General features: G+C 40.4%; 1 protein-coding gene across 1 annotated transcript in view; it reads left to right on the top strand.

Annotated features, from left to right (window-relative positions):
• Positions 1-19,469, top strand: part of LOC121530672 (zinc finger matrin-type protein 4) — a 167,755-nt gene that overhangs the window by 106,836 nt on the left and 41,450 nt on the right. The window lies entirely within an intron of this gene.

The following is a 19,469-nucleotide window of genomic DNA, read 5'->3' as shown; positions in this document are numbered from 1 at the left end:
CAGGTGCCCGGCCTGCCACAAGGAGTCACTAGAGCGTGATGAGCCAAGTAAAGCCCCTGGGCCAAACCCTCCCCTAACCCGGACGATGCTGGGCCAATTGTGCTCCGCCATATGGGACTCCCGGTTACGGCCGGTTGTGACACAGCCTGGGATCGAACCTGGGTCTGTAGTGACACCTCAAGCAATGCGATGCAGTGCCTTAGACCGCTGTGCCACTCGGGAGGCCCCAGGAACCGTTATTCTTATATAAACATAGGTGCTTATATGACCTGTAATATCCCAAATGGCTAATCGCTTTTTATGAGCACTGTAGCCGGCTTATAATGGCTTATCTAAGCTCCAGCAGGCTATGAGCGAGCACAATAGCTGTGAATGTCATCTCCCTAAAAAAACACCACAGCATAATGCTGGAATATACACAATAAGCACCTTCCTAATATTGAGTTGCACCCCCTTTTTCCCTCAGAACAGCCTCAGTTCGTCGGGGCATGTACTCTACAAGGCGTCGAAAGCATTCCACAGGGATGCTTGCCCATGTTGACTCCAATGCTTCCCACAGTTGTGTCAGGTTGGCTGGATGTCCTTTGGGTGGTGGACCATTCTTGATACACACGGAAAACTGTTGAGCGTGAAAAACACAGCAGCGTTGCAGTTCTTAACACACTCAAACCGGTGCGCCTGGCACCTACTACCATATCCTGTTGAAAGGCATTTCAATATTTTGTCTTGCCCATTCACCCTCTGAATGGCACACATACACAAGCCTTGTCTCAAGGCTTAAAAATCATTCTTTAACCTGTCTCCTCCCCTTCATCTACACTGATTTGAAGTGGTTTTAACAATGGATATCAATAAGAGATCATAGCTTTCACCTGGATTCACCTGGTCAGTCTATGTCAGGGGTGTTCCTAATGTTTTGTGTACTCTGTGTATTTTCTCTGCATTGGGTTAAGTACTGAATTAATTCAAGGTAACTGAAATTCTTTTGAGAAAGAACATTCTGAAGTTTGTAACCTTGGGTTTTAGTGTCTACATCTAATGAAGATGCTTGCTGCTGCATCCATCACAGTATATAATCCCAGGAAATGTACCATCTGACCATGGATGCAGCACTGTATGGTTTACGCATAATGGATTAAATACCCTATGGTTTACGAATAATAATAATAATAACATTTCCAAACTATCACGTTATCCCAGGACACCCAGAAAACAATGGCAATTTTTACTGAGTTGACTATCCTGGTAAAAAAAATTATATATAAAACATTAGAATACTACAAAGTCTAGAAAACATCCCTCACTACAGCGGCCATAGAGTTGTCCATGTCTTTTCATCATAACCTACAGTATATAGCGCCTAGTCCCCCTGTACCGGCTCTGTCTAATCTACTGCCTAACATTTACATCACCAGGTTGAGAAACGGGGGAGTGCTGTTGTGTTTGTTTTTAGTTTTCTTCATGGGCTGCACCCTCTCAGAGACGGGTGGAAATGTGTATTGAGAAAATATGTCGTTTTTCGTACAGAGGGGGATAGAAAGCCTAGAAAGGGGAAGGCTTTGGAGGAACAGATAACTGCATGGAATTCAGAACACTTTGATCCTTCTCCTTTTGATCCAACAGATGCTGAATCGTGCTCTGAATACAGTTCAGCGCATACAAAAGTCCTGCTTATATATGGAGCAAAAGGTGGTTATTTTCCTATTGGACACTAAAGCTATACCATAAAGAGGATGAAGGTGTTAGTTGGCCTTCGCTTTAGATGAGCTGCAGCATGTGTTTAGCATCTGTAGCCGTTTGGGTTGTTTGCATACTGTATCTATTGCAGGGATGAAAAATAAATGGCCCATTTCAACCACTCCTTCTCTCCTGACTATATTTTATTCCATGCAAATTGGTTTGCAATGCGACTTAACACATATATTTTTATGCATTCCCCCAGGGTGATAAATCATCTGAGAATTAATGTTATCTTTACAAAAAAATATATGTTTTTAATTTCCAGAAACACTATGGTATCCAGCTGAAATTCCAGACATCTAAATGTAGTTAGGATACAGTGTGCCAGTTTGTTAAGTTGATTTAACTAACCCTCTTAATTCTTACAGACTTAACCCATGGTGTGGCACTCTAACATGCACGATAAGCTTAATTAATTCACCTTCACATCTCATCAAACAACAAAAAAGCTTTTCAGTATAAAAAAACATTTATGCACGAGGTCTATTAAATAACTTATGTGCTGTCATTTGGAAAGGAGCTTCCTTATGATGTCTCCTTGACTTGATGACATGAATTAAGTCCATCAGTGCTGCTCTACTGCTGTCTGGTTAAACGAAAACTGGATTGTACTGATTTCCTCTGCCACTACTTGATGTGATAACAAAGCCCCATTTGTTTATTCCCTTTGCCAATCAACAACGTAGCTGTCCTTCGCTGCAAAAGGTCACACGTCCATCTTCTTAACGGTGGTACCCTCGTCTCCCTTTGTTGTTTTTTTAATCCCAAGGACCTATAAATATCTCTCTGCTTTGGAGAATTGATGGCCTTCTAAGAGATTTTAAAGTGCCCTTTACACAGTGGGTGCGTCAATATATTGAGTTACTGGACAGAATCTGCCTCTTGATCTACGTCCCATTTGGCACACTATTCCAGTAAGCAGTGCACTACTTTTGACCAGGGCCCATAGGACTCATTGTGCACTCTTTTAACTATGGCGCATATGGCTCTGGTCAAAAGTAGTGCACTATATAAAGAATAGTGGGAGAGGTTGGGGGAATGAGTTCGCCTCTCTTCTGACCTCCAAAATATCCCAAATAAAAAAGGCACAAGGGGTGGAAACAGTATGGCTTTAATGATGCACTAAATGGTGGGAAAGGGCTCATGTCTCAATGTGCAGTTATTTACAGAGACTGGGATCTCTCACACAAAACAGTGCAGAACAGTTATCTATGGAGAGTGCGATCTCTCACACAAAACAGTGCAGAACAGTTATCTATGGAGAATGGGATCCCTCACACAGAACAGTGCAGAACAGTTATCCATCCCAAAAAAATAGCAAGTTATGATTGGGGGGGGGCGGGGCACGCGTAGACAAGATGGTGTATTGAATAGAAATCGGTACAAAACACCTCAAGATAAAAACATAATATTCAAAATCAGTAAGTTAGACTAAATATTAGCATTTCATATATTCACAGTTAATATAATTCAATCTGGATAATAACACAAAACAGATCATAAGGCTAGAGAAATATATCGACAAATATTACAACAACAAGCAACACCCAAACATGACTGAAGACAAGCGTGGAGAGCCGATCCCCAAAAGGAAACGCGACTCATCGACTGATACAGATGATATATGCTTTTCACCACTGGGTATGGTAAGTGTGGAAAGCGACCTGTTGAAGTCGATAAATGACAAATTGGGCATACTAGAATTGGTCAGTAAAGACGTAAAAGAGTTGAAAGCGAGTCTTCAAATGAGTGACGAAAAAGCTTTGGTAATGGAGAAAGAAACCAAAGAATTAAAAGTGACAGTCTCTAAAATGGAAACAGATGTTAGGGAACTAAAAAAGGAGAACAACCTTCTGAGAGAAGCCTTACTAGACATCCAAACTAGATCGATGAGGGAAAATCTAGTACTTACGGCTATTCAGGAAAAGGAGGGAGAAATAACAGAGAATATTATGAAGGACTTCCTGCATACAGCGCTACAAATCCCACTCGAGGCTGTCGATAAAATCCAACTCGAACGTGTACATCGTTTCGGAAAAAGAGGACAGAAATATGAGCGCCCAATCGTTGCCATATTTGCTTTTTTTAAGGATAAAGCTATGGTGAAAAGCCTAGGAAAAAGACTTGCTGGCACGAAAATAGGCATGAATGATCAGTTCCCGAGGGAGATTGTAGAAAGGCGCAAAGTTCTGTATCCAATCTTCAAGGAAAATAGATTTAAAAGGGAAACGTGTTGCACTTGTTGTCGATAAACTGTATATTGACAACCAAATGTTCAGAGACACAAAGACTACTCCATGGCTATTCTAAAAGTTGTAATAGAGGAGTCAAATATTGGAGCACCTGATACTAGCAATGATAGGGATTGTAATATTAAATAACATTTATAGTAAGTATAGTATTTTATAAAAGGATAAAACGATATAACAAGCAGAATAATACATCTTTAAATACAAATAATTAGAACATGGCTTTTTTTGGCGGGAGGTTGTTGTTTTGGCGGATGGTTGTTGTGGTTGGTCCTGTGTTCTCTCTGGCGTCCTTTCCCCCTTGCGGCAGATGTGGATGCGGGTGCGTTTGCACGCTCGGCCCATTTCTTCCGCAGTCAACCATGTGGTGTGCATTTTTGTGTTTGAAAAGGTGCGGCGTTAAGTGAGTGAGAGGGGAAATGATTGCATATCCCAGAGCCGACCGGGGGTCTATGAGCAGGGGTAGTGAGAGAGAGCTTTCAATGTTGTGTAGATGAGGGATATACATTTTTAAATATAGTATACATCTAATCTAATTTTTCATTGTCCTATCATGATGGAAAGATCCCTAACCCTATAACCTGGACACCCACCTGAGCGACCCATACACCAAAGAGAAGTTTCCATCTCTTTTATGGACCTGCTGTGAATATGCAGCCTAAACAGAGAAATAAATGCGGTCAGAGACCTACTTGAGCAGCACCGCCCCCTCAAGATTCTGAGCCTGCCTGGCAGGGTTGGTCCTACAAAGCCAGAGCCCCCTGATGGGAGAGCATAATATACAAGGAAATTCTCAAAGCTGCTAATGAGAACCTTGACGACCTTTTACCTAGCCGGTGGGGATTCCGGTGGGGTACGCCCACCCAGGTAGTGGCAGTGCTGGCAACACTGGCTGCAGTAACCCATGGGGAGGGGGGTCACACTCGGACAATCAGAGAGGGGGTTTATCATTGTGGCCCAGGTGGCACAAAATAATCAAAGGTCTGACCGCATGGAGATGCTTGGGAAAATGGTTACAACAGGGGATCAGAGTGTTTGTGTCTCAGGTGAAGAGGGTGGATCTGATCTCCATCACCTAGGACTTGACATAGATTAAGTAGATTAATCAAATCTCACATTGTTATCAATTTCTGCTCAATCTGCATGCTTTCTCAATCAGCTTTAACTGTAAGTGCACTCGTACATCAAGTTATTTCTAGAGTTGGGCTCTGGGATATAACAGCCGTTGAGTATCTGATTTTATGGTGGATTGTGGAGGAGGGGGGTTGAGTGTGTTGGAGTATGTGAGTATGTGCATGTGTGCTTGTCTGGCATCTGTTGTGGGGGGGTGGGGATGTTGGAGGGGAGGGGGGGTATGGGATGGACCACAGGAATTATTTGCTAGGATAATAATTGCTTGTCAATTAATTAAATGTAATACAATGGCAATCCGGGTTATATGTTAGAATCCTACGCGTGAACTGCCGACATTATTACGCATATTAATTGATAATGATGGAATATAGGATATGCATAATTTAAAAAAAATAGTTATATAGATATATATATAGAGGTGAAAGCATTGGAAATGCTTTTGGTGGTTAATCTGCTTCTATTTTGTGGGTGGCACTGTGTGCTGTTTTCGATGGATGGGTCCTGGCCTCTCGGGGCCTTAGGGATCCGGAGGGACGTGGGTGGGATGCTGATCACTGGGATGACGGCTCAACTTGGGATGGGGAGGGGCTTTAGCGGGGAATTAGTGGAGAACAATTGAAGGGTTACTCCGTAGCAATGCAAATATCACGGTACAGCTACATGGACACTCAATCATTACGCTATTTTTTATTGGTAAATTTACAAACATATATAATGATAAATAGACTTGAAACTTGTATCTCATTATGGTGTATGGTGAAATAAGTATAGCCAGTTATAATTGTAATGGCTTAGCTGATAATAACAAAAGAAGAACAATATTTACATGGCTCAAAGAGAAGGAATATAATATCTATTGTATACAGGAAACTCATTCAACAATTCGAGATGAAGTAGCGTGGAAAAAAGAATGGGGGGGATATACTTCTCACATGGGCAAAGAAATTCAAAAGGGGTGATGATATTAATTAATAGTAATTTCGATCCGAATGTGCAAATTGTCCAAATAGATACGCAAGGTAGATGGATTATTTTAAATATGTTATTGGACCATAAACAGATATGGCTCATTAACCTTTACGGACCAAATAATGATGATCCACAATTCTTTGACAATATATATAATACATTATCAAGCCTGCAAGCAACTCAAGACAATATTATTATGGTGGGGGATTATAATACTGTTTTAAATAGCTCAATGGACCGTAAAGGAAATCACACCACAAACAATCACCCACATGCTCTTAAGGAAATTGTGAATGTCATGGATACATTAGAACTAGTAGATATATGGAGGCTTAAATATACTGATCTAGTGAGATATACATGGCGGAGACTGAATCAAGCTAGTCGTCTTGACTTCTTTCTTATCTCATTCTCGTTGGCACCAAAAGTAAAAAAAAGTGTTGATAGGGGACAGAATACGGTCGGACCATCATATAATAGGCATATACATTACTCTTACTGAATTTCCACGTGGGCGAGGATATTGGAAATTTAATCAAAGCCTATTGGATGATAATTTATTTATAATTAGAACAAAGGAATTTATAACTGACTTTTTCCAACATAACATAGGTACAGCGAATCCCCTTATTGTATGGGACACCTTTAAATGTGCCTTTAGAGGCCATGCAATTCAGTACTCATCTCGAAAACAAAAGCAATTTAGGTCAAAAGAGTTTATACTAAGAAAGGAAATAGAAAGTCTAACAGAACAGATAGATGGCAATAAAAACTGTAACATAGAGGCTCAGAATAAATTAGAGGAAAAACAAAAAGAAATGGAGAAACTTATTCAAGAAAGATCAAGTGTAATATATTATAAAAATAAAGCAAACTGGATGGAATATGGGGGAAAATGCACAAAATTCTTTTTTAATCTTCAACATAGGAATGCTACCAAAAAGAACTTAATGAAACTGGTTACAATTGACGGAGTCACCCATAATTCACCAAATGATATTTTGAAGGAAGAAACAAAGTACTTTAAGCATATGTTTTCTTTTCAGTCGCCTCCATCTCCTCTAACTGAAGCTAATTGTAGAGATTTTTTTTCCTATTGATAATGTCAAATTAACAGCCACACAGAAAGAATCATGTGAAGGTGAAATTACAGAGGAGGAACTTCTGGATGCAATTAAAGACTTTAAGTCCGGGAAAACTCCAGGGTTGGATGGCTTACCAGTTGAGGTATACCAAACCTTTTTTGATATACTAAGAGGACCGTTATTAGCATGTTTTAACCACTCCTATGTAAATGGTAGATTACAGTGGGGGAAAAAAGTATTTAGTCAGCCACCAATTGTGCAAGTTCTCCCACTTAAAAAGATGAGAGAGGCCTGTAATTTTCATCATAGGTACACGTCAACTATGACAGACAAAATGAGAAAAAAAATTCCAGAAAATCACATTGTAGGATTTTTCATGAATTTATTTGCAAATTATGGTGGAAAATAAGTATTTGGTCAATAACAAAAGTTTCTCAATACTTTGTTATATACCCTTTGTTGGCAATGACACAGGTCAAAGTTTTCTGTAAGTCTTCACAAGGTTTTCACACACTGTTGCTGGTATTTTGGCCCATTCCTCCATGCAGAGCTCCTCTAGAGCAGTGATGTTTTGGGGCTGTCGCTGGGCAACACGGACTTTCAACTCCCTCCAAAGATTTTCTATGGGGTTGAGATCTGGAGACTGGCTAGGCCACTCCAGGACCTTGAAATGCTTCTTACGAAGCCACTCCTTTGTTGCCCGGGCGGTGTGTTTGGGATCATTGGTAGGCTTTGTTACTTTGGTCCCAGCTCTCTGCAGGTCATTCACTAGGTCCCCCCGTGTGGTTCTGGGATTTTTGCTCACTGTTCTTGTGATCATTTTGACCCCACGGGGTGAGATCTTGCGTGGAGCCCCAGATCGAGGGAGATTATCAGTGGTCTTGTATGTCTTCCATTTCCTAATAATTGCTCCCACAGTTGATTTCTTCAAACCAAGCTGCTTATTCAATCTTCCCAGCCTGGTTCAGGTCTACAATTTTGTTTCTGGTGTCCTTTGACAGCTCTTTGGTCTTGGCCATAGTGGAGTGTGGAGTGTGACTGTTTGAGGTTGTGGACAGGTGTCTTTTATACTGATAACAAGTTCAAACAGGTGCCATTAATACAGGTAAAGAGTGGAGGACAGAGGAGCCTCTTAAAGAAGAAGTTACAGGTCTGTGAGAGCCAGAAATCTTGCTTGTTTGTAGGTGACCAAATACTTATTTTCCACCATAATTTGCAAATAAATTTATTAAAAATCCTACAATGTGATTTACTGGATTTTTTTTCTCAATTTGTCTGTCATAGTTGACGTGTACCTATGATGAAAATTACAGGCCTCTCTCATCTTTTTAAGTGGGAGAACTTGCACAATTGGTGGCTGACTAAATATTTTTTTTCCCCACTGTATCTGACACTCAAGAAGAAGGTCTGATCTCATTATTACTGAAACAGGATACAAGTGGAAAATATAAAGATCCAGTCCATTTACAAAATTGGAGGCCCCTTACACTTCAGTGTTGTGATGCAAAAATCCTAGCAAAATGTATAGCGCATAGAATTAAAAAGGTATTGTCGGATATTATTCATTCTAATCAGACAGGTTTTTTACATGGAAGATACATTGGAGATAATATAAGGCAAGTATTGGAAACAATAGAACACTATGGAAAATATGGGAAACCAGGCCTGCTATTCATAGCAGACTTCAAAAAGGCATTTGATAAAGTTCGACTGGGGTTTATATATAAATGCCTGGAGCATTTCAATTTTGGAGAATCTCTTATAAAATGGGTCAAAATCATGTATAGTAACCCTAGGTGTAAAATAGTAAATAATTGCTATTTCTCAGAAAGTTTTAAACTGTCAAGAGGAGTGAAACAAGGTTGTCCACTATCGGCATATCTATTTATTGTGGCCATCGAGATGTTAGCTATTAAAATCAGATCCAATAATAATATCAGAGGATTAGAAATACAGGGCTTAAAAACAAAGGTGTCATTGTACGCTGATGATTCATGTTTTCTTTTAAATCCACAACTAGAATCCCTCCACAGCCTCATAGAGGATCTAGATACATGTTCTAACCTCTCTGGATTACAACCAAATTATGACAAATGTACTATATTACATATTGGATCACTAAAAAATACAATTTTTACATTAACATGTAGTTTACCAATAAAATGGTCTGATGGTGATGTGAATATACTCGGAATACATATCCCAAAGGAAATAAATGATCTCACTTCAATACATTTTAATAGAAAGTTAGCAGAAATAGATAAGATCTTACTACCATGGAAAGGAAAATACCTGTCAATTTGTGGAAAAATCACCCTGATTAACTCTTTAGCATTATCCCAGTTTACCTATTTGCTTATGGTCTTGCCTACGCCTAGCGAACAGTATTTTAAATTATATGAGAAAAAAATATTCAATTTTATTTGGAACGGCAAGCCAGACAAAATTAAAAGGGCATATTTATATAATGAATATGAATTCGGAGGACAGATATTATTAAATATTAAAGCATTAGACCTATCACTAAAAGCTTCAGTCATACAAAAGTTATACTTAAATCCGAACTGGTTCTCAAGCAAATTAGTAAAATTGTCTCACCCAATGTTCAAGAAAGGCCTTTTTCCCTTTATTCAGATTACAACCTCTCACTTTCAGTTATTTGAAAAGGAAATAATCTCCCAAATATCACTATTTTTAAAACAAGTCATAGAAAGTTGGTTGCAATTTCAATTTAATCCTCCAGAAACGACAGAACAATAATGCAACAAATATTGTGGTTAAATTCAAATATACTAATTGACAAAAAAACTTAATTTTTTGACAGAATGTTTAAAAAAGGTATAATCTTCGTAAATGATATCATCGGTAGGACTGGTGGAGTTATGTCGCACATGCAGCTAACAAAAACATATGGAAATGTCTGCTCTACCCAAAATTACAACCAAATAATTGCAGCCTTACCGCAAAAGTGGAAGAGGAAAGTGGAAGGGGGAGAAAGTAAGGAACTTGTCTGTCGGCCTTGCATTAAAGAACATAATTGGTTAAGGAAAACTGTGATAAATAAAAAAGTATATCAGTTTCACTTAAGGACCAAAGGATTGACAGCCGTCCCATATAGATTGCAAAATAGTTGGGAAGAGATCTTTGACGTACCGATCCCATGGCATAGTGTTTATGAATTGATACGCAAAACGACACCGGATTCAAAAATTAGAATCTTTCTATTTAAATTATTATATAAAATTCTTGCTACCAATAGAATGTTATTTATATGGGGGATACAATCTTCCCAGCTCTGCAGATTTTGCTGTGAAGAGACAGAATCGTTAGATCATTTGTTTTGGTTCTGTCCATTTGTAGCTTGTTTTTGGACAGGTCCAGGAATGGCTAAAGGATTGCAATATTTACCTGGAGCTAACCTTGCAGATAGCATTACTGGGTGATCTGAAAAGTCATAGTCAATCAATCAATAATATAATAATACTTTTAGCAAAAATGTTTATTTTTAATTCACAATCTGTAGAAGCAATGAGAATAGAAAGGTTCAGAACTTTTGTAAAACATCACAGTACAGTTGAAATATATATGGCAAATAGAAATCCTATATGGATGGTGTTAAGAGATAGATGGGAGGTATTGAATAGAGTTGAAGGATGGGACTAATAACAAATAACAACAAATAATAACAAAGATAGCTAATAATGTAAGCATACTGTGTCCATAATAAGTATATAGGTTGTATGTTGGGAGCTTTTGGGAAAGAGCACAGTTAGAAAGATATGGCATATAGAAGCAAACCGGATGGACATCATGAAAATGATCGGAGAGGTTGAGAGTAGAAGTAGTTCAGGAGCAAAAAAATAAAAAATAATATATACAGTGGGGAGAACAAGTATTTGATACGCTGCCGATTTTGCAGGTTTTCCTACTTACAAAGCATGTAGAGGTCTATCATTTTTATCATAGGTACACTTCAATTGTGAGAGACGGAAAATCCAGAAAATCCAGAAAATCACATTGTATGATTTTTAAGTAATTAATTTGCATTTTATTGCATGACATAAGTATTTAATACATCAGAAAAGCAGAACTTAATATTTGGTACAGAAACCTTTGTTTGCAATTACAGATATCATACATTTCCTGTAGGTCTTGACAAGGTTTGCACACACTGCAGCAGGGATTTTGGCCCACTCCTTCATACAGACCTTCTCCAGATCCTTCAGGTTTCGGGGCTGTCGCTGGGCAACACGGACTTTCAGCTCCCTCCAAAGATGTTCTATTGGGTTCAGGTCTGGAGACTGGCTAGGCCACTCCAGGACCTTGAGATGCTTCTTACGGAGCCACTCCTTAGTTGCCCTGGCTGTGTGTTTCGGGTCGTTGTCATGCTGGAAGACCCAGCCACGACCCATCTTCAATGCTCTTACTGAGGGAAGGAGGTTGTTGGCCAAGATCTCGCGATACATGGCCCCATCCAGCCTCCCCTCAATACGGTGAAGTCGTCCTGTCCCCTTTGCAGAAAAGCATCCCCAAAGAATGATGTTTTCACCTCCATGCTTCACGGTTGGGATGGTGTTCTTGGGGTTGTACTCATCCTTCTTCTTCCTCCAAACACAGCGAGTGGAGTTTAGACCAAAAAGCTCTATTTTTGTCTCATCAGACCACATGACCTTCTCTCATTCCTCCTCTGGATCATCCAGATGGTCATTGGCAAACTTCAGACGGGCCTGGACATGCGCTGGCTTGAGCAGGGGGACCTTGCGTGCGCTGCAGGATTTTAATCCATGATGGCGTAGTGTGTTACTAATGGTTTTCTTTGAGACTGTGGTCCCAGCTCTCTTCAGGTCATTGACCAGGTCCTGCCGTGTAGTTCTGGGCTGATCCCTCACCTTCCTCATGATCATTGATGCCCCACGAGGTGAGATTTTGCATGGAGCCCCAGACCGAGGGTGATTGACCGTCATCTTGAACTTCTTCCATTTTCTAATAATTGCGCCAACAGTTGTTGCCTTCTCACCAAGCTGCTTGCCTATTGTCCTGTAGCCCATCCCAGCCTTGTGCAGGTCTACAATTTTATCCCTGATGTCCTTACACAGCTCTCTGGTCTTGGCCATTGTGGAGAGGTTGGAGTCTGTTTGATTGAGTGTGTGGACAGGTGTCTTTTATACAGGTAACGAGTTCAAACAGGTGCAGTTAATACAGGTAATGAGTGGAGAACAGGAGGGCTTCTTAAAGAAAAACTAACAGGTCTGTGAGAGCCGGAATTCTTACTGGTTGGTAGGTGATCAAATACTTATGTCATGCAATAAAATGCAAATGAATTACTTAAAAATCATACAATGTGATTTTCTGGATTTTTGTTTTAGATTCTGTCTCTCACAGTTGAAGTGTACCTATGATACAAATTACAGACCTCTACATGCTTTGTAAGTAGGAAAACCTGCAAAATCGGCAGTGTATCAAATACTTGTTCTCCCCACTGTATATATAATATCATTATTGTAAAATGAACTCTGTCCATAAGGTGTAGATAGTAAGTATAGACCGGAAGTAGAGGCCTGGGCATTGTTGTTCACTAATTTACTCCAAGTAGGGAAAGGATGGTGGGGTTGAAAAGTAATAAAGGGGAGTATATATATTTTTAAAAAAACATGGGGGATTGGAAGTGATGCAGACAATTACATTGATAGAAGATACAATCTATCTGCAATATTAAGCTGATCCATCCCCCCCCCCAAAAAATAATAAAAAATAATAAAATATGTTATGATTGGGACTGGGGCTACCCCTGTTGAGGATAAAGACTTTAGGTATAAATAGACGGGTTGGTTGTTTAGCAACAAAACTGACACGTACACAACTATGGCGCAAAACAGACAGGGTTGGCTTAGATTGTTACAACGTGAACTACACAGTGTACAAAACATTAGGAACACCTTCCTAATATTGAGTTGCACCCCTTTTGCCCTTGGAACAGACTCAATTCATCGGGGCACACATACACAATCCATGTCTCAATTGTCTCAAGGTTTAAAAATCCTTCTTTAACCTGTCTCCTCCCTTTCATCTACACTGATTTAAAGTGGATTTAACAAATGACAGAATCACAACAACACACTGCCTTCTGCCCAAAATGAAGCATGCAGATCGTTTTTTCGTGACATTGTCAGCTAACCTGTCTATAAGGCGGCTGCTATTGTAATGAATGGGTTGGATGGATGGCGCAGGGCTGGTGATTATTAAGAGTAAGTAATAAGGCTCAGAAGTGTATTTTCAGGAACACAGCGATCTGGGTCATTAGGACTGCGTTCTGCTGCCTGTGATTACAGTGGGCCACAGAGAGCAGCTTTAAGTGAAATTACTGTGATGATGAGTAATGGTGGAGACTTTGTTTGCGTCCCAAATGGTACCATATTCCCTATATAGCACATTACTTTTGGCCAGAGCTGGGCCCTGGTCAAAAGGAGTGCACTATACAGGGAATAGGGTGCAATTTAGGATGCATCCTTTGGTGGGGTCCTCTTGCCACAGTGGATAGCTAAATTGCTTATTTGTACAGTAAGCATGAATTGCATATGAAGTTGTGCTAGAGTTACAGTATTTATGAAGGATAAATAAATATTCCTATTAAAAGTTTATTAGCTTTCAGTGTTTTCCTCTTAGTCTAGTCAGGACTGGAATGAACAAGCAGCCTTTTTACAGTACATCACTACTAGCTAAGACAGCAATGGTAAATGCTAACCTATACAATACAGTTACCTATTTATTCACTGACTAATATCTCTTGTGAATGATTTTCCCTTCACGATAGAGTACATGATAGTTGTATACTACAGAGTGCAGACTGCTTACAGTATATTATCTTTCAATGCAGTAGCAGACATCGATCTACCTTTAAAATGATCAGAGGCTATAAAGAACCACTGTCCTAGATTTAAAAATAAAAAATAAAAAAACTCCAAAAATTACAATCTTTTCCCTGAGCCTGAATTTGATGGATGTTTTCCATAAACCTCAGAGCAGCCCAATCGATACTGTAATATGTCACTGCTGCTAGGGAAGGTTAATATCTGTGGTGTAACAACAAGCAGACACAGTCAAAACCACTCGGCGCCTCTGCCCAGGATGTCCATTTGATGGTTCAACTGATTAGCACATCCATGTTAGGTGCTAGGCAACATACAGTGCATTCGGAAAGGATTCAGACCCCTTTTTGTTACGTTACAGCCTTATTCTAAAATTGATTAAATTGTTTATTTCCCTCATCAATCTACACACAATACTCCAAAGCAAAAACAGCTTTTTAGAAATGTATTACATTTACATAAGTATTCAGACCCTTTACTCAGTACTTTGTTGAAGCACCTTTGGCAGTGATTACAGCCTCAAGTCTTCTTGGGTATGATGCTACAAACTTGGCATACCTGTATTTGGGGAATTTCTCCCATTCTTCTCTGCAGATCCTCTCAAGCTCTGTCAGGTTGGATGGGGAGCATCGCTGCACAGCTATGTTCAGGTCTCTCCAGAGATGTTCCCTCGGGTTCAAGTCCAGGCTCTGGCTGGGCCACTCAAGGACATTCAGAGACTTGTCCCGAAGCCACTCCTGCGTTGTCTTGGCTGTGTGCTTAGGGTCGTTGTCCTGTTGGAAGGTGAACCTTCACCCCAGTCTGAGGTCCTGAGCGTTCTGGAGCAGGTTTCCATCAAGGATCTCTCTGTACTTTGCTTCGTTCATCTTTCCCTCAATCCTGACTAGTCACCGAGTCTCTGTCGCTGAAAAATATCCCCACAGCATGATGATGCCACCACCATGCTTCACAGTAGGGATGGTGCCAGGTTTCCTCCAGACGTGACGCTTGGCATTCAGTCTGGCTTCTGTCTGGCCACTCTACCATAATGGCCTGATTGGTAGTTTGCTGCAGAGATTGGTGTCCTTCTGGAAGGTTCTCCCATCTCCACAGAGGAACTCTGGAGCTCTGTCAGGGTGACCATCGGGTTCTTGGTCACCTCCCTGACTAAGGCCCTTCTCCCCCGATTGCTCAGTTTGGCCGGGCGGCCAATCATGTTGTAGAAACATTTCAACGATGATCAATGGAAACAGGATGCACCTGAGCTCAGTTTCGAGTCTCATATCAAAGGGTCTGAGTACTTATGTAAATAAGGTATTTCCGTTTTTTATTTTTAATACATTTGCAAACATTTCTAAAAACCTGTTTTCGCTTTGTCATTATGGGGTATTGTGTGTAGATTGATGATAAAAAATAAATAATTTTATAAATTTTATAATAAGGCTGTAACATAACAAAATGTGGAAAAAGTCAAGGGGTCTGAATACTTTCCGAATCCACTGTATATCCCAAGAGTTACAGGCTCCTGTCACAAAAAACTGCCACATTTTGGCAGTTATTCTTTCCTTCTAAAATGGCATTTGACCAAAATGCCAATCTCAGAAGATATCTGTGTTGTTAAGAGGACAGGCTGGCTATGTTGACCTACAGTGTCATGGGAGCCGTGCGATTAATCTCTCTTTTACACCTGCTACTTGAACTTAAAACCGACGTGAAGAGTCTAATGACAATAATTAGCTTTTATGAAATGTGCCTTGGGGATCTGAGAGTTTTTGGTTGGTAGCCTAGTGGTACTGTAAATGTCACAGTCACAGTTGTGAAGGACATGAAGGGCTGCCCTTTCTCAATTATTCAGGAAATGGTCGAAAGGACAAATGGTGATAACCACAAGCAAAAAATACCAGCATGATGATTATACCATGGTAACAGAGTTTGATTGTAAATTCTTAGCTAGATGTTGATGACATCTCTACTGAAAGGCTATCACAATTCTACAAATATATCATATAGCACTGGTCTTACAGTGCATTCGGAAAGTATTCAGACCCCTTGACTTTTCCACATTTTGTTACGTTACAACCTTATTCTTAAATGGATTCAGTTGTTTTTTCCCCTCATCAATCTACACACAATACCCCATAATGACAAAGCAAAAACAGGTTTTTAGAAAGATTTATACAAAAATAAAATGAAAAATCATATTTACATAAGTATTCAGACCCTTTACTCAGTACTTTGTTGAAGCACCTTTGGCAGCGATTACAGCCTTGAGTCTTCTTGGGTATGACGCTACAAGCTTGCACACCTGTATTTGGGGAGTTTCTCCCATTCTTCTCTGCAGCAGATCCTCTCAAGCTCTGTCAGGTTGGATGGGGAGCGTCGCTGCGCAGCCATTTTCAGGTCTCTGAGGAGTGGCTTCCATCTGGCCACTCTACCTTAAAGGCCTGATTGGTGGAGTGCTGCGGAGATGGTTGTCCTTCTGGATTGTTGTCCCATCATCACGAGGAACTCTGGAGCTCTGTCAGAGTGACCATCGGGTTCTTGGTCACCTCCCTGACCAAGGCCCTTCTCCCCCGATTGCTCAGTTTGGACGGGTGGCCAGCTCTAGGAAGAGTCTTGGTGGTTCCAAACTTCTTCCATTTAAGAATGTTGGAGGCCACTGTGTTCTTAGGGACCTTCTACGCTGCATCAATGTTTTGGTACCCTTCCCTAGATCTGTGCCTCGACACAATCCTGTCTCGGAGCTCTACTGACAATTCCTTCGACCTCATGGCTTGGTTTTTGCTCTGACATGCACTGTCAACTGTGGGACCTCGTATAGACAGGTGTGTGCCTTTCCAAATCATGTCCAATCAATTGAATTAGCCACAGGTGGACTCAATCAAGTTGTAGAAACATCTCAAGGATGATCAATAGAAACAGGATGCACCTGAACTCAATTTCGAGTCTCATAGCAAAGGGTCTGAATACTTACAGTGGGGAAAAAAAGTATTTAGTCAGCCACCAATTGTGCAAGGTAAGCAGCTTGGTTTGAAGAAATCAACTGTGGGAGCAATTATTAGAAAATGGAAGACATACAAGACCACTGATAATCTCCCTTGATCTGGGGCTCCACGCAAGATCTCACCCTGTGGGGTCAAAATGATCACAAGAACGGTGAGCAAAAATCCCAGAACCACACGGGGGTACCTAGTGAATGACCTGCAGAGAGCTGGGACCAAAGTAACAAAGCCTACCATCAGTAACACACTACGCCGCCAGGGACTCAAATCCTGCAGTGCAAGACGTGTCCCCCTGCTTAAGCCAGTACATGTCCAGGCCCGTCTGAAGTTTGCTAGAGTGCATTTGGACGATCCAGAAGAGGATTGGGAGAATGTCATATGGTCAGATGAAACCACAATAGAAGAGCTGTTTTTCTGCAAAGGGACCAGGACGACTGATCCGTGTAAAGGAAAGAATGAATGGGGCTATGTATCGTGAGATTTTGAGTGAAAACCTCCTTCCATCAGCAAGGGCATTGAAGATGAAACGTGGCTGGGTCTTTCAGCATGACAATGATCCCAAACACACCGCCCGGGCAACGAAGGAGTGGCTTCGTAAGAAGCATTTCAAGGACCTGGAGTGGCCTAGCCAGTCTCCAGATCTCAACCCCATAGAAAATCTTTGGAGGGAGTTGAAAGTCCGTGTTGCCCAGCGACAGCCCCAAAACATCACTGCTCTAGAGGAGATCTGCATGGAGGAATGGGCCAAAATACCAGCAACAGTGTGTGAAAACCTTGTGAAGACTTACAGAAAACGTTTGACCTGTGTCATTTTAGTTAATTAGCAACTTCATAACTACTTACTACTTTTTAGCTACTTTGCAACTACTTAACATGTTAGCTAACCCTTCTCCTAACCCTAACCTTAATCCTTTAATGTAACTCCTAACCTTAACCCCAAACTTAACCTTAACCCCTAACCCTAACCTCTAGCCTAGCTAACGTTAGCCACCTAGCCAACATTAGACACAACAAATTGGAATTCGTAACATATCATACGTTTTGCAAATTCGTAACATATTGTACAAATTGCAATGCGTAACATATCATACGAAATGTAATTCGTAACATATCATACGAAATGGATGACATCCACAAATGAATACATACCATACAAAATGTAACATATCATACTAATTGGAGTGTCCCTGATTTACATTTACTATGTTGTTACATCTACCCCTAAGTCCAGGTTGTTTAAATATATAATATTGCACCACACGCACGCATAATGCAAATTAGATGTATTGCCTCATGTTTGCCAATGAAAATTACACAGCGCATTAAGCTGGTAGCTTGTGGAAGTGAAACTCATTAATTATGTTGCTTCGAAGGACTTCTGTTAGATTATGTGGAAAGAAGCTGAAAGACACAATTAGAGACGAGAAGTAAAAGAGGGAAAATGCTTTGCCATGTTAATGAAAATTATCTGTCTTCTTGAAATTAATACATTTCTGCTTCCTCTTTGTTCCCTGGCCCTATTGACATCATCATCCCGCACATATTTCCAACTCCTACAGCCACTTAATTCCCAGTTTCACATTCTGACATCCTCTTTTCTGTTACAGCAGTTAATTGCCTGAATTAGATGCTGTCTAAACCAAGGGCTTTGTTATCAACTTTTACATGCCTTTGAGTGCTATAAGTGACAAAACGGCAAGAAATATAACAGTGTGCTTGTAGCCACTCCAGATCAAAAGCTATTTCCTACACTACCTTTTCCATTGTTTCCAGTGCTTCAGTTTTTTACTTCCTGCTACTATATTTAGGCAGTAGGTTCTTTATCAAAGTGGTCTTTGAGTACTTATTTTTTAAACGAATATTCCATACTGTTTGAAACGCTACCCCTTTTGATACCCTTTCCATAATGCAGTGTATCATACACACTTCAGGAGAAAATACCCTTGGCTAGTAGAATGTCACCCGGGCTAGTGTAAATTGTGGTCTTCTAGCCCGGCTGGCCAGTGCCCAAAATCTTTCAATTCCATCCCTTCACAGTAAAAGTTCTGACATAAAGATGAGCATAAATCACTATGCTGTAGCCTGTCCTTATAATCAACATGGCTGAAGAACATGGTGCTGACGTTTGTGTTTCTACACTGCAACTCTGTCGTGCCATGACGCTCACAGGAGTTGCCACTTGGAGATGATGACTGCCTCACATTGCCTCAGTGGTCTGTAATGGGATCTGATGCCTTCTAACGGGACCTCTGTAAAGCCCGAGTGTTAAAACTGATTATCTTGATAGCGAAATCACATTTTAAAAAATGCAGCGCTGCACAATCGGATGTTTGTTCGGGGTTAATGGTGGCATCCATGCATGAAGACACATTGCACACAAGTAGGCAGCAGTAAGTAGAGCAGGGTCTTTTTTCCGATTGCCAAGTATGATTTAGGATTTATTCT

Source organism: Coregonus clupeaformis, chromosome 18 (assembly GCF_020615455.1).
Source record: "Coregonus clupeaformis isolate EN_2021a chromosome 18, ASM2061545v1, whole genome shotgun sequence".
Taxonomy (NCBI): domain Eukaryota; kingdom Metazoa; phylum Chordata; class Actinopteri; order Salmoniformes; family Salmonidae; genus Coregonus; species Coregonus clupeaformis.
This window is presented reverse-complemented; position numbering and strand designations above follow the sequence as displayed.